Here is a 12,318-nt window from a genome sequence, read left to right on the forward strand (position 1 = left end):
TGCTGCACTCACAACACGACTGAATTGTATGTGTGGTGGGTTGTTCCATCCAAACGGGCCATTCATACTGGGTTGCCGTCATTTCTCCGCAAATTGTGTTGCATCCACTGCCATAAATAATTTCTAGATCAGCTAGCAAGAGAGGCGTTAAAATTTCAGTTTCAGGGAATATAAGGTAAAGGTAAAGGGACCCCTGACCATTAGGTCCAGTTGTGGCGCTCATCTCGCTTTACTGGCCGAGGGAACCGGCGTACAGCTTCCGGGTCATGTGGCCAGCATGAGTAAGCCGCTTCTGGCGAACCAGAGCAGCGCACGGAAACGCCGTTTACCTTCCCGCCGGAGTGGTACCTATTTATCTACTTGCACTTTGACGTGCTTTCGAACTGCTAGGTTGGCAGGAGCTGGGACCGAGCAACGGGAGCTCACCCCGTCACGGGGATTCGAACCGCCGACCTTCTGATCGGCAAGTCCTATAGGGTCAGGCAATAAGCATCCTATATGTATTTTAAGCCCTCTGCCCCTGAGTTTCTAGAAGCAACCCACCCTTTCCCACTGCTCCCCAAGACTTGGGCAGATTCAGATGTTGCTGCTGAGAGGGAGGTTGGAGGAGCTCAAATATACATGTGCAGTCACCTGTGTGCACCCAGAGATGCTCCTTGCAGCATCAGCTGATCTTGGCAGAAATGCTTGCAACTTCTTTTTTGAGATGGTCATTCATTGTGCATGCCCACACCTGCGTTCTTAGGATTATTGAGGGCATCAGGTGGAAATCGCCAGCTTTTGGCCTTCCTTCCCCCATGAAAGGCGTCCTGTACTGTTCTCGGCCCATTTTGCATACACAGCTAGAGGAGGAAGAGAATGAATGGGTTGCAGCCTTCCAGAAGGTCGTCCCAGGTTTGGCCTCTGGCGTCTCAAGTTAATAGGCCATTGGTAGCAAGTCACGGGGGAGCCTTTGCCCGCAGAACCTGGGTGAACTGTTGGCAGTCAAAAATAGGCAGACCTGGAGCGAGGATGACCTCAGGCAGATTTCTGCCTCCAGAGGGGCCAGTTATGAATCCTCTTCTCCGCCAAAGCAAAGAAATCAAAACCTCCTTGCAGGCAAAGAAGCAGCACTTCACAGCTCATTTATTTGTTATTTATTTAGAAAGATTATTACGCTTTTCCTTTCAAAATAAATACAGCGGATGCTCGAGTTGCAAACGTGATCCGTGCGGGATGCACGTTCGCAACCCGCGTCTGCGCACGCGCGTGTTGCCATTCGGCACTTCTGCACATGCGCAAAGTGCAATCTAGCACTTCTGCACATGCGTGGCCGCCGAAACCTGGAAGTAACCTGTTCCGGCACTTCTGGGTTTTGGCGGTCCCCAGCCTGAAAAAACGCAACCTGAAGTGTCTGTAACCTGAAATATGACTGTACATGCAGCCAGAGTGGTCTTGTGGTGTACAACTTCATATAAAAACACATGGAGCTTGGGGTTCTAGCTTAGCTTCCCCTCCCTGCTCTGCTCCTTTTTTAGGGCGTGGCTTCGTCATTTCAAAAGCTCAGGGGAGCGTTCAAAAGTTGGTTCCTGCACCTGCAGCCTGAAGTGGTATAGTCATTCCCCTCATGTCAGGACTCTCCCACTTCATACCACTGGCTGCTCTCAGGCCTCGGATGTCATAAGATGCGTTTTTGTGTCTTAGCTGTGGCTGTACTTGAGCACTTTTGAGCACTGGTTATGTGCTGGAGCTGTTGAGGGGTTGCAGTACCCCTTGTGAAGTGTGGTTGGCTTTGAACGTCAGCTGTTGACACTGAAAGCTCAGTTCGTTGCCGCCAGGAGCTGAAGCTAGCATTTCTGGAGAAACCTGTGTGCAAGGGGACCATAGCAGATGAGTCTCGCGTGGCTGGGACCTCACACCTGCCCTGTGCCCTTGGGGAAGGTTAGACGTATCTCCTTTGCATGCAGAAGGTCCCAGGGTGAAACCCAGGATCGGGAGAGGCTTCTGCCTAAAACCTTGCAGACATTGTAGACAGTACTGAGATACATGGACTAATTGATTCATAGAATCATAGAATTGCAGTATCCTGTACGCTCAGTCATTAAAAAAGAAATAAATTAAGGGAGGACAGGGGAAGGCAATCTACAGCGCTGTCACTCCCAAACAACACCCCTGGACCATGTGAAAGGTTTCGAGAGTGAGCTTGCAAGTACAACTTCAGTCTTCCTAAGTTAGTAAGACTTGGACGGTCAATTGAAATCCTTTTCAAGTTCCGTAGGGTGGCCTGGACTCCCAGTTTCCCAGCAACCTTAGTTGCAAACCTGAGCTGCAAAGCAGAAAGTTTGTGACAGAGAAGTTCCCAGTTAGGAGAGTTGCTAGTGCAACTCCAGCAACTATATTAACTTTATATGAGATGACGTTTTCTCAGCATGAAATACTTGCATGGAGGCAAGCCAGGGAGAGGCCGGAAGGATTTCAGATCTTAGCAGCGTTGCTTGTGTGGATGCTTTGGGCTCACAATTCCACGCAGCCATGACCATCTTAGACCCGGGATTGTCACGCTCAACCTAACCTACCTCGCAGGCTTGTTGTGACGATGTACTGGCGAGGGAAGAACCTTTAAGCTCCTCAAAGGACAGGTTGGATATCGTAATGAAGGTTTATTATCAGCTCTGCATAAGAGTGTTTTCCCAGGTTGATGCTGTCTCATGTGGCACAGCTGGAGATAATCTTAACTTCTATAGGATTCTCACTGGACCAGCAGTGGTTTGTGTTAACTTAGTGGTGGTTTTGTTGCCACTACCGCAATAAACGACTTCAGCGATAGTTTACTAGTATTTCCCCTGGGGAGGGGGCTTGTAAAAGACAGCCCAGTCAGTTCTGCCCTGCACCATCCACCTGTCTTCCTGGGCATAAAATGTTTGGTACAGTTTCCATTAGAAAATGCACCATTTCCCCATGATCTTTCATTCAGTGCACAGGAATATGGGTTAGTTAGCTGCAAAATTTATTAACATGGGGGCAAAGCAAGAACTGCAACTGTTGTTTGAACCCAACAGAAAAACCGAATCGTCAAAAGTTCAGAAGTTGTTTATTGCAGGAGTTGCAAAGGGGAGGGGTAAACCCTAATTTATTCCTTGGTGGCTTGCTAAAGTGAGTCCATTCACACCATTGCTTTCTCACCAAGTGGTCAAGTTTCTCAGTCGCTTTGGGATGGTGGTTTGCTTCACTGGTCATTTGGCCAAGGTGAAGTCTTCAAAAAGTGAACTGTTATATTTCTACCGAACTTTTCAAATGACCCCATTTCGTACAGAGCTCTCAAAGCGCCATCTGAAAACCATGGGGTCAGGGAGGAGGGATCAATTGAGTTGACAGCTTCCCACAGCTTAAGTTGCATTTAGCTCCGCCACATAAAGTAATCTCAAAAAAATTGCTTTTGTAAAATGAAGTGGTTGCACTGAATTTCTCCCTATGGCACTTGGATGTCCACTTCTGCTGAAGAAACATCTTGCAGGTGAGAAAACAGCTATTTGAAGCCACACCGAAGCTTTTCAGCTATCTTGACAATCAGGTCCTCCGCGTTAATGGGGTAGGTGGCAAAAGCACCCAAAGGATCTTTGCACTCCACTGAAATTCAACACGCTTAATGGGGCACCCTGGCCTATGCAGAGTTAGACTGGGCCTAAGCCCAGTGAAATCAAGGAGCGCTGAAGCTTCTAATTCTGCCTTAGACTGGACTGTTAGTCGCATTAAAATCGGACGGCACAATGTGCTTTTGTGCTCGATGCCACAAAAAGGGCTACAGGTGGAGAAACAGTCCTATGCATCCATCAGAATGTGCTTGGGTCCTGTTCTTGCCATGCGCTCTTGGAGAGACCAGCCCAGGAAGGAAAAACCCAAGGGCTTTTCCTCCTTCTCAGGAGTTGAGGACAAGACTGCCACATACAAAGCTAGCATACCAGTATAATTCAGCAGAGCGGGGTGGGGGGGGGTGTGGAGGAATTTATCATCTTGCTACTGTAGTTCTCCAACCCTAGGGAGATCAAACGATGCATTCGGAATTAAAGACAATCACCCTGAACATGGTGCCCATCACTGGGATGTGGGCACACACATCTGCCACCCCCCATCAAAGTGGACCAGGGGCCAGTTCTGTGAGAGAGATGGCGGGAGGAGAAGGGAGGCAATGGAAGCTGTGTTTTGGTGCGACTCTCATGTGCTTCCATGTGTCTAAGGAGGCCTGCCCCTGCGATACATTCTCGCCCGTATATCCGAAACCACCTTTCCTTTTCCCCTCCCACTGCATCCCTTTCTTCGTGGTACCCATTCCTGGGCATCTCCAAATGTTGTTTTGAATTGTTTCTTTTTTCCTTTTTTTGTCTTTTTATTTCTTCCTTCTGATGCCAGGCATTAATGCATAAGTGTATTTTGAAAAGTTAAAATGGGGAGGGGAAAAAAAAAAGATTTTCAGTCTATCACTTGTAACCATATATAAATAAATATATATAAATATATATTAAAAAGTGTTTATTTGCAAAAAAAGAAAAAGGAGAAAAAATCCAACACAAAAAAATTAAAAAATGTTTTAACTGTAAACTCTCTTATAGACTTCTGATTTGTGACGACCTGTCCTTTTGGTAATCATTGACAAAATAATTCCTCAGCTTGAGTACTGTAATAAAATAAATATTAATATCGGCGCCACTGAAAACCCTTGAAGGGAGAAATCTATGTACTGTATGTATTTAAAAAACAACAACAACCCACAGCTGTATGAAATAAATGTTTATTGCCTTTTTTCATACTTGGCGTGAGTTTCCTTGCTGGTGAAAAGAAAGCGTGGCAGAGCTTGACCCAAAGAGCCTTATGCACAATTAATGTATTGTGCTCTGATTCACAACTTTCAGGAAGTTTTTTAAGGTGGCATCTGCTAATGCATTCCCCTCACATACAACTACCAGTTACAGGGCTGATTCACACATAATACTAAGCGATTCTTCTCCAACCTTGTGCCCTTGCGTTGTGTAGGACTGCAAATCCCACCAATCATGGCCGATGGTCAGAGATGATGGGAGTTGTAGTCCAAAATCTCTTGAGGGACCTAGGTTGGGGACGCCTGCACTGAACAACGGAGGAGCCTTCAAAGGTCATCACATCCATGTTCTTTCTGTTCCCCATTTGATGGACACCTGTCATTCATGGACTGGAGCCAACCATCGTTTGCTGGATTTTCTGAACTGCTGGGGGTCTGCTTGTTTCCAAAGGATTGGGAATGTGCCTGCTTTTTTCAAGCTGATTAATATGAAATTGCAAACCATGGTTTGCCTTAAAAGGAGGAGGGACGAATTTGCCACACGTCAGAAAGGAATGGATCTCTGGCTTGCTGTTTCTCTGTGCAAATCCGAGTGTTTCACCACATGCCATTCAAAGTTACACGCGTCTTGCCATTTAAATTAGGTGCATTTTGTATCTTGAGTTGAGCTGGTAAAGTGAACAGGTTTCTTGCTGCTAGAGAGAGCGGAAATCCCGCGGAAATCCTTGCAACATTATGGTCTGGATCACAAATAATGCTAAGGCATGGCATGTTTAATAAATCACAGATTAACCACAAACAGACAAAAAGTTTGCTTTATTTTCCATCTGCTCCTGCCTTTTGTTTAATGTAGTTTGGTGAGCTTCCAGGGTGAGGTGATCAAACAAGCCATAGTTAATGAAGAGTGCTAGGTTCACCAAACCATAGTTAAAGGCTTGTAAGCCAACAACCAACCATGGTGGCTTGTTGGCTGTAAACAAACTGGGCAGGGTTCACACATAACGTTAAGACAGGGTTCAATAAACTATTGTTTAATAAGCCATGGTTTATTGATTTCTGCAAACCAGACCTATTTCCACCGAAAGATTTTTTTTTATTAAAAAAAGGTGCAAAATGCAGGCAAAGCTGCTGGTACAGTTTTCTAGCGGCAAATTCCATGTGTAAGTCGTCTTTTACATTTTTTATAACCCCTCTGTGTTTACGCTGTTGGTTGAAGAACGAGAAGCACTTGAGAGACAAAATTGGCGCGGCTTTTCCATCTGCTTCCTGCAGCCGAAGCCTGACAGCTGTCCTGAAAGCTTGTCGTAAAAACCAAAGCTGTTTTTGTGGAATAAACATGGCGCACCAGGGAATGGGTGGCTGGAGCCAAACAGCGGCGCCTGATGTGTTGGCGTTGAGGCGGCAGCATCAGGTGGAAGCTGACTGGAGCTCGCAGCTCTCCTGGGGATGAACTGGGAACACGAGAGGGGTCTCTCGGGAGATGTTGTTCCTGTCGTTTGCAACAAGGGGGCATGGATGGGAGAGCACAGAAATGTTTCTTCCTAACGCCAAGCACTTGTTTGTTTGCTGTGCCGCTGGGAAGCTTGCCAATCTGGCAGAGACTGTCGATTCTTTCCGGCGCTGACCATGGCACCGCAAAAATTAAATATACCACCGTGGGGTTTTCAGGGGAGGGGACAGGAATTATTGCAGAGAGCACTGAAAAGAAAATTGGAATCTATTCTATTGCCGCTGTCAGCTTTTACACAAGGCCTTTCCATTCACACCAGGCTTCTTGCATAGCTCGGTTGGTTAGAGTGTGATGCTGGTAATAGCAAGGTCGCAGGTTTGATCCCCGTATGGGGCATGTTCCTGAATGGTAGGGGGTTGGACTAGAATCGGGCCAGCAAACTTTTTCAGCAGGGGGCTGGTCCACTGTCCCTCAGACCTTGGGGGCTGGACTATTTTGGGGGGGAGGGGGGATGAACGAATTCCTATGCCCCACAAATAACCCAGAGATGCATTTAAAATAAAAACACGCATTCTACTCATGTAAAAACACCAGGCAGGCCCCACAAATAACCCAGAGATACATTTTAAATAAAAGGACACATTCTACTCATGTCAAAACATGCTGATTCCTGGATCGTCTGTGGGCTGGATTTAGAAGGCGATTGGGCCAGATCTGGCTCCCGGGCCTTAGTTTGCCTATGCATGGACTAGATCAGGCATCCCCAACCTTCGGCCCTGCACATGTTTTGGACTACAATTCTCATCATCCCTGACCACTGGTCCTGTTAGCTAGGGATCATGGGAGTTGTAGGCCAAAACATCTGAAGGGCCGCAGGTTGGGGGTGCCTGGACTAGATGATCGTCGGTGTCCCTTCCGCCTCTTCAGTTCTATGATCTCCTACGTGAAAGAATATAGAAGACGTGACATACCAAAAGGAAAGAAAAAACAAACTGCAGGTACCACCTTAGATTACACTCTTAATGGGCCGCAAGTTCTCATTTTTTACTTTGCAGTGTTTTCCATGGAGAGATTGAACCTTACCTTGTAATACTGGTTTAAATAAAGAGAGTTGCATTTATTTGGCTTGCTTGCCATTTGTGTGCCGATCAGAAGGTCGGAGGTTCGAATCCCCGCGACGGGGTGAGCTCCCGTTGCTCGGTCCCTGCTCCTGCCAACCTAGCAGTTCGAAAGCACGTCAAAGTGCAAGTAGATAAATAGGTACCGCTCTGGCAGGAAGGTGAACGGCGTTTCCGTGCGCTGCTCTGGTTCGCCAGAAGCGGCTTAGTCATGCTGGCCACATGACCCAGAAGCTGTATGCCAGCTCCCATGGCCAATAAAGCGAGATGAGCGCCGCAACCCCAGAGTCGGCCACGACTGGACCCAACGGTCATGGTTCCCTTTACCTTTTACACATAGAAGGCACCTAAGTTGAGACGCTGCTACACAGAGCAGGCAGGTTAGAATTTCTCCTCATGCTGAGGGCATTCCTCCAAGGTGAGGGATCGTGGCAATCAGTGATTCGATCAATAGGCACAAAGTTGGCTGGGTGTGTAATGGATATGCAAAATAAAGAGGGGATTGATCTCCAGGGTCCCTTCGAACTGTACAATTCTTTGATTCTATGAAGTACCATCAGCCAATCATGGGGTTACAATAGACCATTCTACATAGTAATTACAACCCACTCCATTAAATCTAAGCCAGTCAGATGTTCAGATTTTACACAAAGATTTCAAACTACGTGTGTGCCAAGAACCTTTCAACTCCTCAATATAGTGCTCTTATTCATTAACTTGCGATGGCACATTGTGGTTATCCATCACTGATTCCCGCATTATTCTGTCAAGTCCATGTGCTGGCCATAGCGGCGGCAGTGTTCTTTTTTAATCTATAAACTTCAACATCCTTTCCCAATACCTTTTGATTCATTATCTTATTCATTAGCTGGATTCCATTCTTATCCAAGAACAAACGATTAAGTGAAATCGTTCTGCATAGAGGATTCCCTGCATTCCTTTGCCGGAGATGTCTGTGCTTTTGTGCCAAGCTAAAAACTACCACGAAAATGGGCGTCTTTAAGAAAATGCAGTTTTAAGGAAACAAGAGTTTTCTCCTCTGTATGTTCTCACCTTTGTGCTCTAAGTGCGGCACGAGCTTTCATGGAAAACGGCCTGTTTCATGAGAGGCATTTGTCGGCACATTCAAGACCTCTCTCTCACAATTCCCATCAGGCCACTGGGTGGCGGTCTTGACACAGCTTCTAAGGCATTGCACAAAGGCTACAGTGACTGGTCACAAGAAATCTCAATTCTCCGCTTCTTCAAAGCTAGCTCTAGCTGTGTGGTCTTTTCGGGCCGAAAAGGCTAGCTTTGCACCTGGGATAGCTCACTTAGTAGAGGGTCGTGGGTTTGAGTCCCACCTTCAGCAAAAGATTACTGCTTGGCCAGGGGTTGGGCTAGATGATCATCGTGGTCTCTTCCAACTCTACAATTCTTGAATAGCATTGGCCTTTATCTAGTCCAGGAATGGTAATGCTTCACAGAAGCAGAGATGCACCTAGGGGTCCTTTGCGCCCTTAGAGGAGGAATGACCGGCTGGGAGCAGCACAGAAAGAAGAAACATCATGGTGTTTCTGCAGCAACACAACCAGATGCCTTCATCTGCCTCGGCTGCAACAAAACATGTCTCTCCCTTATCTGTCTCTACAGCCACAGCAGGCGCTGTGACTCTCAGACAGTTTGACTTCACTCCCAAAGGCGCCCTCTTCCATTGTCTCCCAAGACAGATGGGTGCATATATATATATATCGTATTTTTTGCACCATAACACTCACTTTTTTCCTCCTAGAAAGTAAGGGGAAATGTCTGTGCGTGTTATGGAGTGAATGCCTATGGATGGCAGGGGGATCTGCTGCAGTCGTGAGCAGAGGATCCATGGTTCCCCTTCCTTCCCTCCTCCATGGCTCGCTTTGAAACAGCAAAGCAGGAGAAGAGCCGCTGAGTGGGGAGGAGAGAGGGACAGAGAGCCTGCTTGCTTTAAAGGAGCAAAGCGGGAGAGGAGAGGACCCGCTTACACGAGTGTAAGCAAGCAGGCTCTGTGTCCCTCTCTCCTCCCCACTCAGCTCGCTTTTTCAGCGAACCGGGAGGAGGGAGGGAGGAGGGAGAGAACAGCTCGCTAAATAGCAGCAAAGTTTTTCGCAAGCAGGCTCTCTGTCCCTCTCTCCTCCCCACTCCTCTTATAAGAGCCTTCTCCTCTTATACCCCTCTTCTGCATTATTAACAGCATCCTTCTCCACCCACCCCACACGTGCTCCTTGTCCCTTGAGTGCTTTTCCTTCCCTCCCCACTTAAAACATGGTTACAAAGCATGGATCCACATGGATCCTCAGGATTTTTGCATTGGGCTACCCCAACTCACCGTCAGATCACATGTCTGTGGCCACAGCATGAACCACAAAAATCATACATCCACTGTTTCGTTTAGAATATTTTTTTTCTTGTTTTCCTCCTCTAAAAACTATGTGCGTGTATATATATATATAAAATAATACAGTGGTACCTCTGGTTGCGAACGGGATCCATTCCAGAGGCCCATTTGCAACCTGAAAAGAACGCACCCCGCGTCTGCGCATGTACGCGGGTCGTGATTCACCACTTCTGCGCATGCGCGTGACATCATTTTGCTCGTCTGCGCATGTGCGAGCAGTGAAACCCGGAAGTAACCCTTTCCGGTACTTCCGGGTCGCCGCAGGACACAACCTGAAAACACTCAACTTGAAGCAAATGTAACATGAGGTATGACTTTAATCATAATTTATTATTTATACCCCTCCCTTGTTTGGCGGCTTCCAACAAGAGATTAAAAATACATTAAAACATCATTCATTAAACATTTCCCTAGCTGCCCTGGACACAGAATTGACCTGCGCCTCCATGGACAGCTGTGAGTCCAAAATGACTCCCAGGCTGCGCACCTGGTCCTTCAGGGGCCATTCAGGACCAGGGAGTCCTCCACACCCGCCTGCCTCCTGTCCCCCCAAAACAGTACTTCTGTCTTGTCAGAATTCAACCTCAATCCGTTAGCCACCATCCATCCTCCAACTGCCTCCAGGCACTCACAGAGAATATAATATATATATTATTGTGGGAAGGGGGATATTGATTTGTTCTTGTTTTGTTCTTTGTTACGTATTTCATGTTCTTATTTTGCAGTTTCCTGCTGTGAACCGTCCTGTGATCTTTGGATGAAGGGCACTATACAAATTTAATGAGTAAATAAGTATTCATTTGGTTACCCGGAAGCGAAGCCATGCTGGGCTTCAAAAACAAGAACATGCACTTTGGATTATATTCCCCACCCTATTTTTTATTATTATTATAATTGCAAATATAGCAAAGGAAGAACAATCCAACTTCGGGTTGGGCTTGGAAGCAGACCAGTCACTGTTGGCGTTCTTTCAACTCAGGCGAGATATGTTCCCTCCTAGTACTTCATAACAGCTGCATTTTATACAAGCTGCATTTTATACGTCTTCCAGCCCTGTGTGCATTGCATTGCGGTAGTCCAGCTGTACATTTGAGGGAACCCTTGCCTTGCCCTTTTGCTGTGCTCCCCTCCAAAATATCAGAGAAATTCTGAGACCCGGATGACTGGTGGAGATGGCCTGAGTTTAAAAAAGGATGTCTTGCGTTGCCAAAGTGAAATTTCCATTATTCAAATCCTTGTGCCTCCTTAATTTGCATGCTGGTCTTCCTGTGCCTTCACGAGAGGCTATTAATGGCTCCCCAGGACAGCTGCGCTGACAGTCAGATAGATACCAGAGAGCAGGCTGTGTTGCCTTATGCTTTCTTGACTTCAGCTGGCAGCATGTGTCTTTCCTGCAACAGCAGATAATATTCTATCAGCAGGGAGGGCGTGTATGTAAAAACAGAGGAGTCTCTTGTTCCCGAATCAAGCAGAGAGCACCCTTCCTTTTGCAGGAACGCCTCTTGTGCTGGACAAATGTCTGGCGTGTGTGTAATAAGAGTCCCTTTGGGAGAGATTGAACCCTTTCGGCTCCAGAAACCCGAGTGGCTGGTTAGACTCCTCAACCCCATTCACAACTTGGCGGAATAATTTACGGAACGCTCCAAGCCGCAGAGATCAGGAGCTCCACATTGGTGCTCCCCCTTCGAGGCCTCACCCCACTGCTAGCCCCCTATGTGGGGACACAGCTGTGCTATATAAATATCTTCAGCAGATTTGGGGGGGGTTGAGGGCAGGGGGGACAAAGTTTCCATACTCTGCATTTTGTGGGTCGTTGGTCAGCCAGGGAGACAAGAATAACAATGCAGCCCAGCGCTCCTGTTTCCTCCCCCCCCCTTTTTATTAACACATAAAGCACATACATAGGGATGCGGGTGGTGTTGTGGTCTAAACCACAGAGCCTAGGGCTTGCCGATCAGAAGGTCGGCGGTTCGAATCCCTGTGACGGGATGAGCTCCCGTTGCTCGGTCCCTGCTCCTGCCAACTTAGCAGTTCGAAAGCACGTCAAAGTGCAAGTAGATAAATAGGTACCGCTTTGGCGGGAAGGTAAACGGCGTTTCCGTGTGCTGCTCTGGTTTGCCAGAAGCGGCTTAGTCATGCTGGCCACATGACCCGGAAACTGTACGCCGGCTCCCTTGACCAGTAAAGCGAGATGAGCGCCGCAACCCCAGAGTCAGCCACGACTGGACCTAATGGTCAGGGGTCCCCTTTACCTTTTTAAAACACATACATATACATTTACACAATACACGTACACAACACGTGTAGTTCTCATAACATAAAACATACCTACATTACTCTATATAATACTATACATATCAAAATACCTACACACCTACCCCATACGGACACCCACCAAGTGACTTGACTTCCAGCCATTCCTGTTACGCTCCTTTTTTTCCAACTAGCTTAAATGCATTTCATTTAACCTCTTCTTTTATTTTAACTTTACTCTCATTTCACTCTAATCATTTTCTGGATTCACTCAGTATCTGTCAGATATTCTACT

Source organism: Podarcis raffonei, chromosome 6, assembly GCF_027172205.1.
Source record: "Podarcis raffonei isolate rPodRaf1 chromosome 6, rPodRaf1.pri, whole genome shotgun sequence".
In the NCBI taxonomy this organism is placed as follows: domain Eukaryota; kingdom Metazoa; phylum Chordata; class Lepidosauria; order Squamata; family Lacertidae; genus Podarcis; species Podarcis raffonei.